This window comes from Nanorana parkeri, unplaced genomic scaffold (assembly GCF_000935625.1).
Source record: "Nanorana parkeri isolate BGI_ZX_2015 unplaced genomic scaffold, ASM93562v1 scaffold103, whole genome shotgun sequence".
In the NCBI taxonomy this organism is placed as follows: Eukaryota; Metazoa; Chordata; class Amphibia; order Anura; family Dicroglossidae; genus Nanorana; species Nanorana parkeri.
In genome coordinates, this window is record NW_017306371.1 from 179745 (window position 1) to 197380 (window position 17636).

Below are 17636 nucleotides of genomic sequence, written 5' to 3' on the forward strand. Positions count from 1 at the left end.
AAATTTACAAAGGTTATACAATGTTTGTATGATGCACATGGAATGTCATAAAGAAAGAACAGTACCAGTAGAATAGCATAAGTAACATTATTTAATATGAATTTAAATGAAAGGATTGCACAACATTGTTAGAAAGTATTAAAGGATCAGTTTCTCCAAAGTGAATTTCACTTATTGGTGCAAGCACTTACTGGTTTCTTATTTTTTCTAGAGATTGCAGCTGCAAAATCTAATCACCATGGTCCCTGGCTGTGCTCCTACCTACCTGGGAGATATAGATGTTCAGGCCTATCTTTGGCTGCTTCCATTACACATATCACATTCACCCTAAAATATAGTTACCCTAAAGTCCAGATGTCAAATCACCTGACATTCTTCTCAAATCAGAATTTTCTGCCATCTGCATAAAAACTTGGCTGCACAGGTGCTCCCTGGAAGCTGCTGGAGACTGCTCTGCTGAGCTAGCTGGTTGTGCAGAATGTGCATCCAGGAGGGAAGAGAAACATGGCAGCAGGTAGCCATCTTCTTTAGTAAGTAAAAAACATGTCTAAACTAATCTTACTAATTTTCTCACTAAAACTTAACAAACTATATCATAGGACTATGTGAGAATTGTATAATTTTTTTTGGGGGGGTCAGACACTCACTTCTGGTAATGCCGGGATTTAAGAGTCCATCTTTTTAGTAAGATAATTCTATAGTTTATTTGGGGTTCACTCATTTCTGGGAATAGAATTTGTGGGCTTGGGGCATCCTAGAAGAAACACATGGTACTGGTGGAATTAGACATCTTTCTAAGTTATTGACCAAGTCTTAATTAACCAACTTACTGACCAAAACCTAACTATATAGTTGGCCTGTCTGGGAAATGAATAATTTATCTGGGGTCACTCACACTGTATAGAACTTTCTAAAAAGTCACATTTTTCAGCCACACAGGCACAAAGAACATTCAGTTGTTTTAAATATTATAGCCAGGCCAACAACAAACATAATGTATTATACAATGTTTGTAACATATCAGTTGCATAATGAGGTAGCTAAGCTGATTGCTTTTTATGAGTACTGTAGTATAGCCAGTGTTGAATGTTCATTATTCCACCATAATTTTTATGAAAAGTATTATAACATAAAACCTAAAATGTCAGAAACATTCCCCAAGCCAACGGATGACAACCAAGATGTAACACACTAATGTCCTCTAGCATCAGTGACCCATTCCTGCTGTCATCCTCAGGTCAATGCTAGTGAAGCATGCTGTAACAAAATAATGTCCTTCAGTCACAATGCTTCATTCCTGATGCCATCATCAGGTCAACTCAACAGATGCCAAGCATGATGTAACAAAGAGATGTCCTCCAGAAGTTGACAACTTGGTGCTTTTGTTTGAGATAAGTATTCCAATGTTTCAATTGCTAATAAATTAGTGAAAATGTGTGTAAAATGATTTGCAATGATCTATCAGATGGCCATGAAAATTCTATGTTTCTGTTGCTGTTATCATACACTGGCTGTAATGAGGAGTTTTTGCAGGACTGCATATTTTATACGCTTCATATCCAAGAAGTATTGCCAGGCAGTCATCTAGCCCAGGTGTGGCTGTCACACTCTACTCAGCTTCCTACATAGAATCTCAGAGAATTTGTATGGCATTCTATGCAATTACTTCACACATAGGATTACAATGCACCTCCTAACTGACACCAGTACAGCAGTGTGTGGCCTTTTAGGATGGTGTATGATTATGTGGCTTTACTATTTGGAATCCTGATATATGTTCTGTATTCAGTTTCTGAATATGCAACAAAGTTCATAACACTTGGATATTGCAATACCGTTTCTCTATAATTGTGAGCTTGTATATGTTCTGCAATTTCTCTTGGAGTATGCCATTTGCTGTGGACTTCTGAGTTTTTATATGTTTATATCATACTCAAGCAACATCACCTGCATCTGCATGAATTTTTGATGCTGAAGGGCATTTTGTATTTTGCTTTATGGGGACAGCCAACAGAATAGCCCTTTTTCTCTGAACTTTTTTTATAGTTTATAATATATAATTATTAATTATAAAGCAAGCTGGAGGAATCTTTTTACATCTTTGTACATTTATTTACTGATTTTTATAGTTATTCCACTTCCATCAGTATTTTGATACTTCCAGTGTGCAGTATTTTCTATGAGGGGCTTTACATTATACATTTGTGCCCATGGGCATGTGGTAAAGCATTAGGGGGATTATGTTTTCAATTAGTTTTTTTGTAACTATGGTTTTATTACAATTGTAGGTTTTACCTGTTTGAATCAGGACACAGATTTTTGTATATATTTCTTTTTAGGTAGATTTTGTTAATTTACATTTATTACAGGAGCATGATTGGTCCATGGTAGTCTCTAGATACATTTGTTTGGGGTGTGTAACATTGCATTGAACTGATAAGACTCCAGACTATTTTTGGAAGAGTAAGAGGCCATTGATATTTAAGTCTAAATGTAAAATATGTAATTTCCTGTTCTGCTATGCCTTCTACACCTGTTGAGTCTGTATTTTCATGCCAAGATGTGTTTTCTACATTTGCAGAATCTGTAATTTCGTAGATAGATATGTCTTTTCCTCCTGCAAGTTCAAAATCTGTTGCTTTAATGCTCTCAAATATGCTTCTACATCTGCAGAATAATTTTCAACATGTTCTGCTTTGCCTTCTACATCTTAATCTAAGACATTTGTTGCACCATTTCTTTTGTCTAGTACAACTACTAAATTCTACTTTATGAAGGAACACCCTGTCCAACCATCATCAGATGCTACTAAAGTGTTACCTTTCCAAAGGCATAAAGTCTACTTTCCTCCCATGCCTGGTACTTGTGCAATTAAAAGAAAATGGCTTTAATTTTTTATAGAAACCCACGAATGGTTTCGCTCAACTTGCTTACTAACAGAGGAAGTTCATTAATTACTGGTCAGAAAGTTGAAAATGTATATATAATGTATATGCACGTCAGACGAGGAATCTGTACAACATTAGGCATCAGCAAATACAGGTGAAACTCGAATAATTAGAATATCGTGCAAAGTTCATTTATTTCACTAATGCAACTTAAAAGGTGAAACTAATATATGAGATAGACTCATTACATGCAAAGCAAGATAGTTCATGCCGTGATTTGTCATAATTGTGATGATTATAGCTTACAGCTCATGAAAACCCCAAGAACCCCAAATCCACAACCTCAAAAAATTAGAATATTACATGCAATCAATAAAACAAGGATTGTACATAGAACAATATCGGACCTCTGAAAAGTACAAGTATGCAGATGTACTCAGTACTTGGTTTGGGCCCCTTTTGCAGCACTTACTGCAATTACTTTTGCACGATATTCTAATTATTCGAGTTTCACCTGTACATATGTGTCTACAGAAAAATGGGTAGTTATTGAAACCCAGTGATTCATTTTCAAACCTAGCTACAGTGATGGAATAATTTGTCATAAATGCACGCAGTAGCCTTCTGGAGAATTATGTTAATTCTGCAATTTAAAACAATTTAGCTCAAAAAAGACTCACGTCGAAAAAAAAAGCATGGTGATTTGTCAGCTAATAAAACTCTTTCTAATCCGCTTGAATGATTTCACTATTAGATTTTATATGTATTATTGGTATATATATATATATATTGCCGACAATTTTATGCAGCACCTTACAGTACACATTTGTGCCCATGGGCATTTAGTCTTAAATATTAATGGCCTCTTACTCTTCCAAAAAAGGTCTGGAGTCTATTGGTTCAATGCAATGTTACATTGGTATTTATATATATATATAGTGCTGACAATTTTACGCAGACAATTTTACGCAGTAAACATTCACAACAGTCCCTGCCCTCAATTAGCTTATAATCTAAGGTCCCTACCTCACATGCATACATAAAGGACAATTTAGACAGGAAGTGCTAACCACCATACCACTGTGCTGCCCTATGTAGTCAATGAACAAAATGAACTAAAATTCTCAAAAATTAAAATTTGGATCAATTATATGTTATATATACACCCTAAATGGTTTAGCCAGATCAAGCAAGTGACATTCCAACAGAAGCTTTGCAAACTCTCCTACTCAATATATCAGTGATGATTTTTCTGAGAATGAAGACCTTACTTATGTGAAACGTATAGCATTTGAAATCTACTGTCCAATCAAGCTGCTTATGTACTCTCTAAACATTGTGCTATATCTCTGACTATTTTATCTAAATTATGGCTCTGTAATTTGCATTTCTTCATAACAACTCCTGATTTCTGGGGATATGGCTTTCAAGTGGTTTTATGCACTGTGTTGACATTTAAATAAACTTTGTAGACAATATAATGTGGTACTGCACTAAAAGAAGTTCACACACTATGCTATGAAACATGTTTTGTCACAGTTTGCCAATTACTATGAATTTGAGAGATTTAACTTTATATTATTTTGGTTTAAACTTTCTGAAAGCTGTTAGTTCTCTTTACTACTTTAAAGACTCAATTCTGACTATTACTGCTGGATAGAAAAAGCATGTGTTGCAGCAAAAAAAAAAATATCCAGAATGTATGTTTATTTAAGCCAAGGAATTAAGCAAAAATGTATTACACAAATAAATGATGTGATGCATGCCAGGATTCAATGTCACTGATGCTATCCCCAAGAATCGTAATATTCTAAAACACCAACTATAGCTTAAAGCCATCTCTACAGCATGTGATTTTAAGAATTGGTGTTTTTCTTGTAGCGCCCTCGAAGTTGCATGTAATGGGGGGGGGAGGGAGGGTCATCTCCCTGCTGAACTGTATTTTATTTAATTTTTTTGCATTGGTACATGTTCCTCAGGGCAGTGCCCATTTCCCCATGCCCTTTGTTTGACAATGGAGAGGATTTATTTTCAAGAATCTCCTTCCATTGACTTCAACAGGGTTTGCATTAAAGTTCACACCGGTGAACTTTATCGCAAAGTTACTGAACGTACCCATGAATCAAACCCTAGTAAGTTCGCCCATCACTAATTATTGCAACAAACTGCCTGTTGCATATACAAACCTTTTTGCAGTATATAAAGTACTTCTTACTTTCACATACACTCAAATGTCTTATGAAAGATTTTTTTTAAAGGTCGTTAATTGGGCAGGAACATCTGGAATCCCTTTTTTTTACTGAATATTAAGAGGGATATTAGGAAAAGTTATAAGGAAAAGTTTATGATAACAACCCTGATACATTTGTTCATTCTCCTTCACTTTTCCAAAACATTCTTCTTTAAAACTGAACACAAAAACTAACGTTAACACACTTTACTACTACTTGTAGAATTGTGTGAAACTTGAGTCTGATTCTCTAAGCTGCAAACTGGAAGCAAGGCAACATGTTTCATTTTCCTTGCAACCTTTATACATGTTCCATTTTCCTTGCAACATTTATATATTAGTAGTAGAGTATTGTACCATGTTAGCCATCAAGGCTCACTTAAAATATTAAAGATATAAGCTTTTGGGATTCATAAGATTCCTTGTTCAGGCTTTCACATTTTAGCCATTACTGTTATAAGTACTTTCAAATTGACATGTTAATCTTACCTCAAGCTGCTGTAGGGAAACATGGTGAACAGACCTGGCAAGTAAACATTGTGGAGTTGCTTTTCTAAAGGCAAAGAGGCCTCTTTAGTTTGCAAGGGAATTTCCCCTTAGGTTAGTGACTGAGAAGCTCTGCTGACTTCCATCATGCAATCATGCCCCAGAAAAAATACTGTTGTTTTTCTTTTCTTGCACTTGACAGGGTATTCTTTGCAAACCATATTCACTAAGCTAAAGATAAATTCCCTTGCAAAGTGAAAATTCCCTCAAGTTTTCTTTTTACTGAAGTAAGTATGCTATATTTTGTGGTAATTTGTTCTCAGATATTTTCATTTTTTAAGGCTATGTTAATATGTTGCTAATTGTACTTTGCTCTAAAAAAAGAAATACTCTGTTGTATGAACTTTCATGAACTTATTTATCTGCCCACCTTCCCAGCTGCACATATGATCATCTCCTTATATTATTTTACCTCCCTGCCACATGGATCAACACCTTTATCAAAGAAAAATACTTTGACATTCAGGTAATGGGCAACTCTTACAACCCTTACTGACATGATTTGATGGTGCTGGTGCTACCCAGAATTGTCACATAGGAGCTGTTAGTGAGTAGGGAACTAATAGAAAGCTCCAAGTGGTGACTTGCAGTTCACACAATGGTTCCTTAGCTCCCAGCAGCTGAATAGAAGGTTAGTTGTTGACAGTATATGCTGCTCCTTAGTGTCAAGTCATGGCATCAGGAATTAAGGCAAATGTGTTGGATGAACACTGTAGTTTTACCTGTTGAAAAATGTGATTGATTGGCCACATGGGCCATAAGACCTAACTTTCTCCAGTGGGCCTCAGTGTTCCAGTCTGCCCTCGGGAATAGGGGCCTGTGGATGAAATCACAAATCATAAAGGGGAACAAGAAATCATATAATTATCTTTAATCCCCACAAGGTGTAATTCTTGATGGTGGAACTTACCAAAAAAATATTATTATATAATTTAAAAAATGTTCATGTGTTATACAGTATAATACATTTTATAGTTGTTAATAGACATGTGCACGGCAACAAATTTGTTTTCTGACAAAACAAATGTTTCGGATTCGGAGGCAACAAGCCTCCGAATCCAAAACTGCACACTGAAACTGCACGTTGCCAGCTTTGAGTGTATCTTGGTATACACCAAGATGGCGGCGCCCGTCATGTGACGTCAAGTGCTCCACCTCTAAGATGGAGGCAGGTATGCGCAGAACATGCTGGCGGCCAATATGGCCGCTGCGCGTTGTGAAAACAAATTTATGTATGCCCGAATATAGTTTTCGTATATTCGGGCATATAATACATTCGTTATTTCGGTTTTGCAGGTTCTTCCAAATCCGAATGCACATTTCTAATTGTTAATGATTGCCTTAATTTCTGGATATATCAGCAAGGTTTGCTTACATTTTATGTTTTGGAGGTGATAATTGCTCTTTTCTCCTTCTGAACATACTACCTGTCTGGCAGTCATGCTGATCCTATAGTTGTAATATTTTCTAAGTTAAAGACCAGGAATAACTATGCCAATTAGGAGTTCTGATTTAATCTTGACTCCACTTGCTGTAACTTAGAAGTTATTAAAGCCAGAGACTGCCGAGCAAATAACAAATGTCAGGTTACATACTTTTCACAATACAAACAAAAATGGATATGATATTGCAGTTAGTAATGTTAGCTGTGGAGGGTCACTACACCCTAATAACTTTTTTTCTGGAAGAATCCTACTTGGAATATCCTGAAGAGGATCAGGAGCCCCATGAGATTTTCACTAAATAACCACACAGTTAACATCCTGTATTGCGATATTTAAAATATAATAATTACAAATAAAATTATTTTGAATCAAATCCTGCCGATATACTCTACTGGGATCCGCTCCCAGCAGAAATGATCAATTCATTAAAAAAATATTGCAGTGTAAAACATATAAATGACTATATTTTAAAAATAATAAATTAGGTATAATGAATAAGGTTTAATAAAATCTTTGCTGATAAACCTGCACTATGGAATAAAACCAGTGCAGATTATAAATGAAAGGGTCAGTCAAAATACTAGAGAATTAAAACATTTCTTATATCTTTCTAGTACTGGTGAGATCTCTGTATTCCTGAGTCTGCCCAACACCTAAAACTCCCAAGTGCAGACAGTAGTGCTAATTTGATATCAGTGCCATGCTCTGCCTCAAGGCACTATGCATGAGGGGCGTCCAGGATTGGGGTTCAAGCGTTAGGAAGCAATTCAGGATTTATTTAGGGGTTGGGTTGTATTAAGTTTCAGGTAACAACAGGGTTATGAGTAAGTGTCTGGTTCAAAAGGAAAGTAACTTATTAGGGACAGGGGCTTGTTATGTAATTTTTGACTTTTCAATACTAAAAGCCCCATGCGGAGAACTACCGATCAGAAACATACCAAAAGATGAATAATAGCTCATACACGAGCCAGACTGTTGCTGCCCTTCAATCAATGATGTAGAAGTGATTTGCATAAGAAAACAAAGTGACTCTTTAAAGCTAGTGATAATGTTTTGTTCATTTATTACTAATATTTGAAAGCAAATGTAGTCAAATTGACTTTTAATGACAGAGGATAATGCAGTATGTAGGACTACACTTTCAATTATATAAAAATAATTGCAAAAACCCCATTAGCCAATGTGATTTAAATCAGTATTAAAAATCTGTAAATAACCATCACTGTTATTCTATTTTGAATAAATTAACAGTTATCTATGTGTTGATGTTTCATCCTGTCTTTATTAGTACTATTCGATGTACCACAATGTGTTCTTGGCATGAGGGAACACCTTGAATTGTAGAAGAAGCACCTATGACTGCCATATTAACATATATTGTCCTTTTCTGCTTCAACTTTCACCTTTTATTATATTTGGTTTGCATACAGTTATGTTTTGATTGTCTTGTCTTTTAATGTCTGATGTACCAGAAGGAATTATAACACCACGGTTATACAGATATTGGAGGAGAGAAGCCTGCAAAATCTACTGTACTAAATTAACTATAAATCAAGTCTTAACTATAAATCAAATCTTAGTCCTTTTTTGCGGTGCAATACACCATGAATGTATGGGATTTAAAAGGGTTTGATTAGGAGGAATGTAGGAATCAACTACCATAAATGTAACACTTTTGGGCCTTTACATGTCTCCACGGAAGAATGTTTGGTTTGCCTGTAAATTGGCTATCACAACTCGGTTTGCTGCACAGCCGAGTCTCGGCAGAATAGCATCTGCACCATCAATAGCTCTTGTAAAGGCAAGACACATTAGAGTTCCATCCCAGAGAAGGTCTTCTGTCCCCTGCTGGTGACACAAAGGATTCACAGTCCCCAGTAACAGTAGGTACTCTGGGTTGGAAAAGGAACATGAGAACATTGTCCATGAGCAATGCCAGGCAACCATTCATGATTTCTATTTGAATGCCCTTTGTTTACTACTGTCTAGACCAGGACTCAAAATTTCAAGTCCTGAGCTACTAGCCAGGCCTTAAGAGTTACTAGCCACCAGTTGCCTCACCTAACCCTTACACTGCCCGGCCTTAACCCCACCCCTAAACACACCCTCTTAAATAATCCTATGATAGTTGCCGTTTGTAAACGGCAGATTAGGGATTCCTGCTGCAGGAAAACCCAAGTTTCTGACACAGGAATCTCTAATCACACCTGAAATATACTGTAGGTGTGAATGGGGCCTAGTATACACATACACTAAAGGTGCCCATACACCTGCCGATTATCGTACGATAATCACGGGTGATCCCGTGATCGTACGATAATATGCAGGTGCATGGGCAGTGTGCGACCGATTCTACTGTAAGGTCGCACGACTTTCATCTTCCGAGCATGCTGGAAAACCTACCGAAGATCGTACGATTTTTGGAGGGTTCAATATGCAGTTGGCCCACTCTTTGGCGCTATAACAGCTTCAACTCTTCTGGGAAGGCTGTCCACAAGGTTTAGAAGTGTGTCTATGGGAATGTTTGAACACGTCTCCGCTTCTCTAGAGTCCAGTGATGGCATGCTTTGCACCATTGCATCCGACGCTTTGCATTGCACTTGGTGATGTAAGGCTTGGCTGCAGCTACTCGGCTCCTCCTCTTGCTCCTCCTCCTCCTCCTCCTCTTCCTCCTCCTCCTCCCGTACATCATTAGCAAAGAAGATTACGACTCCCTGTCCCCCCCTTCTACTTTATCTCTCCCTCCCTTTATACTAGCCACCTACAGATATAAAAGGAGTTGACAGATGCTGTTTTTCTACATCATCCCTTTGTATAAGAGTGCTGCCTGTAACTTACATTATAGGCTGCACTGACTTTGAAAGTTTATCACTAATATTTTGTGGAATTAGACTTTTTAGTGAATTAAATATTTCTTAAGTATTTTAGTCAAAATATTCAGAAGCCCTACATAACTTTTCAAACAATTTTGGAACACCCAATATCAGCAAATCAAAAAACAAGGTTTACCAAGAGCAATCAGTGATGATTTTCAGGCCACTTTCATTTACCATGTGGACCACTAAGAGATGGCAAGAGTAAGTAGCAAATGATTTACCAATGAAAATGAGTTACCAGCTTGCTGGCTAAGTGACTTTTTTCTCAGGCTCATTGCCACAGTGGCATGTCACAAAGTTATACTGACACAATAAACATGTCACATTTGACAGCAACAGGGTTCCTGTGCAGCTATGTTAGTCATCTCTTCCTAAAACTGGCAGCTGTAGCTATACATCACCCCTTCTGACTGTCTTCTGTAAAGGATAGGAATACCTAATAGAGTCTAGGAGCACATCCAATGCATTATGGAATAGGTCATGCCAACTGCCGAAAAACTGCATATGAAGCTAAATGGCTCCTATTTTTTCTTTTGAAATCATACATGCTTTTTTTTAAACTAAACTATAGGTAAAAATGCACTTCATAGGTAGATTTCTTTTTTTTTCAACGCTCTATTATTGCACTGAACATTTGTGTCCCTTATGCATGTTAGCTGACTATCAGTAGGAGGTGCAGTCTTTCAACAAAAAGATAAGGGTTGTTGTTCAGAATTTATAATGAAAGCAGAGTATTCCTGATTCCTTCACTAAGAAATGGGAAAGACATTTAAAAAACCCATAAGGCTGGCCATAATCAGAGGCAACTCTTTATTTAGTCAAATTAGGTGGTCGCCTAAGTCCTCATGCTCACAAGGGCCTTGTGGCCGCCTAATTTGCCTGGCGCATTACCTTGAATTTGAAGTGACAGGGTACCCTAACGCTGCTGCACGCAGAAAGCATTAAGAGCCCTGTCACTGTCACACTCGGCACTACCATGACTAAGGACTCAATTTCCACTGTTCATCCACTCTGCCTTCTGGAGCTCCACCCTCCAGCCAATGAGAAAAGGTGTTTGATCGCACATCACCCCTCTCATTGAGGATCTCAAACTGGGAAGCTTGGAAGCCGGAGTTCAAGTTTGGAAGGCCTCAGAGGTGATTCTTCACTTAGGTGGCTTGCACAGCCCTAGTTAGACTCCACAGAGCCCTGGTGCGACCCAGCCCAAACAGTCCTGTCAAGACCCCACAGAGCCCTGGTGAGATCCTGCAGAGCCCTGGTGAGACTCCTCACACAGAGCCCAGATGAAATCCCTCAGAGTCCTGGTGAGACCCCTCAAAGCCTTGGTGAGACCCCGCAGAGCCCTGGTGAAACACCGCCGTGCACTGGTGAGATTCCTCACAGACCTGGTGAATCTCCATAAAGAGCCCTGGTGAGACCCCACAGCGCAATGGTGAACTCCTCACAGGCCTGGTAAGACCGCTAACAGACTTGGTGAGACTGCACAGAGGTTATGAGACAAGATTCTGAAAACTGTGTATTCATAGGACTTAAGGCTTGTCTTAATATATGCAATTTATACAGTTAATTTGTATTGCTTGCATTTTTTTTCCCATTATGTTTAAGTTTCGCCTTAGGCCTCCCAAACTTCAGAGCCGCCACTGCTTGTAGTACAGGATGTACTCAAATAGTTGTATAGATAAAAAATGAAAGCTCTTTTCTTTGAATTATTCACAGCTCATAAATAACACTTAATAATAAGTCAATTATATGTCATATCCTCTGTTTTAGATGCCTTGTGTAGCAGCCCTTGTTCTTGAAAATGTAGAGTCACAATTCACTTCCTGAGCAGCCGTTTCTCCACTGAAACCTTGACATTAAAATACTGAGCTTAAAACAAGACTCAAGTGCATTTCCTGTTTTCCAATTATCTTTCATAGTAGCTGCAAAAAAGATAATTAAGCAATTTAAAAGGATGCATTCTACAGATTGCTTTTTTAATGTTTGAGGATCTAGTATTTTTGTAGATTAGTAGAAGTAAAAGGAAGAGGGAAAAAGAAAGAAAAATAAGCCAGTGATTTGCATCTTGTGCCAAGGCAACTGTCAGATTATGTTATTTACCCACTTAAACATGGCTAAGGATTTCTCTCTGCAATTGTTATGTTGACAAACTATTCTGATGAACACTATTCAGTAAGCTTGGAAGTGGATCTAATGAGGAAAAAAGAGAGATATGTTAAAAGTTTGGCTTAGGAACTCATGGAAAGGATTAAACAAATTACCCTCAGTATAGCTGAATGAAGGCTTTATGTGTGTTGATGTCTCTGACAAAGGATTTCCTATTGCTCTTCAGTACTTAAAGGGCAACTTCCTGCAAATTGAGCAAATGGCTGATGAAGTTAGGGAGGATGGATGAATGCACTGCTAAATTACACCTGTGTTCTTGTTTTCCATCTCAGCCCAATTTCATGAACTTGCAGGTCATAACCATAGCCTAACCTTCTATTTTTTTAGTTTTGGAGATTTGCCTATAAGCTTTGTGAATGAGGTGAAAATTCACTTTGCAATGAATACCCAATCATGTGCAAGGAAAATAGAAACAACTGGGTTTTTTTGCTTACACTTGTTTGAATGATGAAAGTCAGCAGAGCTTTAATTACTAAGCTAAGGGAAAATACCCTTGCAAGGTGAACAGCCTATTTTCCTTAGATAAATCAACTTAGTGGGTCCATGAAGCATGACACCTAACGTGCTATATGCTTTTGATCACCAAATCTTACACAACATTGAAATGCAATAATTATGCAATTATTAATAAAAACATTGTGACGTACGCCCGGCCCAAACCCACTGTACATCAATCACACGTGACTATACACAGTTCTGAACCGAGCGTGGTGTCACAAGGGCATGGCAATATCACTCTCAGCCTCACCCTGCACAGAGATTTCCCAGCTTGTGGGACACAATCTCAGGCCAAAGGGAAACAAAAATTGGAGACGGAAGCGCCACTACCTGGCGCAATAAATGTGTTGAAGCAGGGTGAGAGAGAAAAGGTGATGTACTCACCTGTGGTTGGGTGAGCATTGGCTTTTAGCAATCAGGGTGAGGTGCACCGGATGGAGTGGAGCGGTAGCGGGAATGGCCCCTCTTTTGCTGGGTGGTGTAGTGGTAGAGCCAGGTGGAGCAGATAGAGACACAAAAGTAACAAGGTGAGGTAAGAGTGGTGTGCAAAGGAAGGGAGAGATTCTGTAACTCACCGCAGCGAAAGTGAAGAACGGTTCTCAGCGACGATGGTGCAGCCACTGTAGTGCCTGGATGGAGGGCCGTAGGGTGATCCTCTGGATGACTGCTGGCGTGGCTGTCCTGTTGGATGTCTGCGGTGTCCAGCGCTGGGGATCGACGCGGTGCCGGAAGGTGGACTGGACGGCAGTGGAGTGCCCAGTTGTACTAGGACATGCCGACTGTGGAGGGGGAGGGTGGATCCAGGAAGAGCGGAGGTGGGTACACGCTGTGGCCTCCTTTTCCAGATGATCCTCCACCCTAACCAAAAACCAGACCATTAACCGGAAAAAAACTTTTTCAGCTAAATCCAAAAAACTACAAAGAGACCTAACCGACTACGCTGAAAACAAAGTTTTCTCGTGGAAAACCGCTACACGCACCAATTCCCCACACCCACCACCACTCATATCTCTCCTTTCCAACCCCTCCAACCACATCACCAGATTGGTGTGGGACGATTCCAAAACCAGGTACATCTCGCTCCCATCACCTCCTCACCCAGCCAACACCGATCACACTCATTTGCCTAACCCATCCCCTACAACCAGCTCCCCGTCACCTAACCACGCCAATGTGACTCCTACTCAGGTTGCTACCTCAAGTACAGAAAATCCCGACCCCACCCCCGTCGAGATGTGAACCAAATCCGGCCTAGCTTCTTCTCATACTCGGCAACCGTCCCCCCTCCCACACCGTAAGGATCCAACCCTTGTCCCCAACCTCACCCTGGACCCTGTCACACCTCACCCCATGAATCCCTATTTGTCCCCACCCTCCTCACAGCAGCGTTTTTTAGAATTAGCCCCCTGCGCCCACCAAAAACAAAAAAACGAGAAGAGGTAGAAGAGGAGGAATACACTACGTCCGTCGCAAAAAGGCAACGTCAGACCCCAAACACACAACCATAAAGATTTTCTTTTGCAAATATATTTTTATTGAAAATAAAATGTTTCAGGGTTACAAAAGATATTGTGTAAAACACATGGAGATCAGGGTAACAACATATTTCCTTATCGGACCGTTTAGGTATACATCTGTTGTGACGGTCGGTTTCACGTTAGATCCAGTTAACATGTGCCTGTGCTTACTTAAGTAGGTCGTTGAACATTGTGGGTGATTACCATGACTTGTAGTGGTAATGTAGTCTACCAGGGAGGCCCGGTGAGTCTGTAACGTCAAAGGTATGCAAGGAAGATATAAAGGTTCTCGTTGGCACTGAAACCGATCTTTTCTGGGTCCGATATTCATGTTAACATAGGTACATCAGAAGATGTGGGGAAAAGGTCCCAGGAAAGTACAGAAAGGTGGGGGGAAAGTGGGGTGAAAAGAGAAAGGCGGGGAGAGTCTGGCTGTGAGCGGCGGGGACCAAGTTGGTGCAGCGGTGTGAGGTGATCTCATCATCACAAAGTGAGGACGCGACGATGGTCGCTGGTGGGCATAAATTGTTCGCTCCAGGGGGACCTACTTTTTCGAATTTCCGCATGGTGTTTTCCACCTGTGCAGTCCGCTTCTCATGCGACATCATCCAGTTAACGTGCCTTTTGAGATTGGAGATGCTGAGCGTGTTTGACAACCATGATTTAGCTATCTCTCTTTTAGCGGCCGTCAGGATATGAAGGCACAATTTAAAGGTGATATTCGGGAGACCCGCCGCTTTACAATTAAGGAGGACAAAGGTGGGGTCTTTGGACATGGGGTGCTGAAACAGAGAAGAGAGCATGTGGAAAACTTTGTCCCAGTACCTTGCGACTTTTGGGCATTGCCACCATATGTGATAGAAGGTTCCTGGGTCTGGGCAACCCCTAAAACATAATGGGGAGGTTTGCGGCCGAAATTTGGCAATTCTTGTGGGCACCATGTACCATCGTATTAACACTTTGTAATTTATCTCCAAATACTGACGCAGCGTGAGCTAGATTTTGTGTTTAACCAGGACTGTTGCCACAAGTCTTCCACCAGAGGAGATCCCACATCTCTCTCCCATAGGGAAGTATAGGAAGGGGCAGGTTGATGAGGAGGCGCTAGCAGGTAGTTATATAGTATAGATATGGTTCCAGGGGCATGAGGATTATCTCGACAAATGCGTTCAAAGGGGCTAAGGGGGCCTGCAGGGGGTAGATGCCGTATGTGTGTGAGTACAAAGTTCTTAATTTGGAGACATCGAAAGAGTTCTTTAAAAGGTAAGTGAGCCATAAAGATTTTCAATCTTTCAAACCACACTCTATCCCCCACGAAGAATCCTTACTAAAGAAAGGTTTAAGCTTCGCACCCGACATCAAACCCAACTCTTTTACCCTTTTCAAAGATTTGCACAAATTCATCTGCAACCTCACCCTTAAAAGACATTACAAGAGCAACACACCCCCAGACAGGCCGCTATCCACCAACCTGCCCCCCACATCCCCGGACATGGAACCAGACACCGAGGTACTAGCCATACGCGAGGAACTAGCAGACCCCACCTATCCGTGCAAACTACTACTCGACAACCTTTCCAGCCCCACTTTCTTGCACACCCAACTCCACCCCCCTTCAAGTTTCTACCCCCGGAAATCCAAAGGACCATACATAGAGACATTTTACCAGGTCACCTACACAGACTTTGTTAAGTTATGCGACACCTCACAGATTAGCGGTAAACTGAACAAAAATCACCAGAAGAACACCAAAAAAGCCAATCTTTCCAAAGCAGAGCATAAAGCACTCAAAGAACTGACCAACAATAAACAGATTGTCATTCAACAAGCAGACAAATGTGGGGGCATAGTCATCCAAAATCGTGATGACTATATCAAAGAGGCATTACGGCTTTTGTCTGACACCAACAGCTACCAAAAATTACACTCAGGCCCCTCATCCCAATACCTCTCCTCCTTTAAAACCCTCACCGATAAAGCCTTCACAGAAAAAATCATCACCAAAAAAGAAAAATCGTTCCTTTGCCCTCCACAACCCAATACACCCTTTTTCTACCACCTGCCAAAGATCCATGAAAACAGCACCACACCTCCTGGCCGCCCAATATCCAGCATTGAAAGCCTCACCAGTGGCCTTTCACGTTATGTGGACCACTTTTTACAACCCATCGTCACCACCCTACCTTCCTACCTCAGAGATTCCAGCCATCTCATTGAAACACTACATCACTACTCCTGGGAACCTTCATACCACTGGGTCTCCCTTGATGTGTGTTCGCTTTATACATCCATTCCTCACGATGTAGGCCTACAAGCGTTACAACATTTTTTATCCCAGCAACCACCAGAGTTACACCATAAGCAGGCACAATTCATCCTCAATGCCACCAAATTCACCCCAAAAACAGAAAACCAAAAGGGCGCAACTTTTGGTTTTCTGTTTTTTGTTTGCATATCCACAGGCACTCCTCCTGGGTTTCAGGGCTGCACACTATTTAGGGTCACACATTTTTTACCCCCTCAGTATCACTACAAGAGCGCTGTTTGTACGATTTGTGTTTTTGTCTACCAAATTCACCCGCGAGCACAATGTTTTCACCTTCCTAGAAAATTTCTACCTCCAGATTCAAGGCACAGCCATGGGAGCCAATTACGCCCCAAGCTATGCCAACTTTGTGACGGACCGCATGGTACCCCGACTGGGTACCTCCGTCAGAAAACAGCTTCCTCTCCGTTGGAACCCGAATCCCAAACCTGCCTAATTATTGGACACAACCAATATCTTAGGACAGAACGCTTAACCACTCAATCATTGGACAACACCAATGTTGAGGTGGAAATCAAGATCTGCTTTATTGAAGAAAGCACACAGAGTTTATACCTGACAGGATCAGATTAGAGTTCAGTGTGTCCCCTCCCCCAGACAGCTAGCCGCATTAGAAGTCTTTTAAGCACAGACACTCTTTGGGATGAATGTCCTTAATTAGAGAGGAGCTTAATCCCATCATTGCAAACAATGGTCACTCCAGACAGCCTGCTGCCTTTAGAAGAATGGTTCCCATCAAGGCAAATAGTGACAAGTTCTCTCTCTAGATGAAATATTAAACTGGGAACACACAGCACACAAAGTTCTCTGGGGTAATAAATCTCTGCAGCCCTGGGTCCGTAGTCCGTAGGAAGGAGGCTAGCCCTCAGGCTCCCCCAGCAGCCCTGGTGACGGTTCAGTCCATCACAAACTTGACCGTGGGACTTTTGGAGGAGTTCCACATTTGGCGTAACAACCCCTTCGCCCGCCACCTCATCTTTTTTGGCCGCTACATAGATGATATCATCATCATCTGGGATGGCACAACCGACACCATTCAGGAATTCATGGCATACTGTAACGCCAACCCCTCTGGTCTAAGGTTCACCCAAGTCACAGACCAGTGCAGTTTAGTCTTCTTAGACCTCGACCTTACACATTCCAA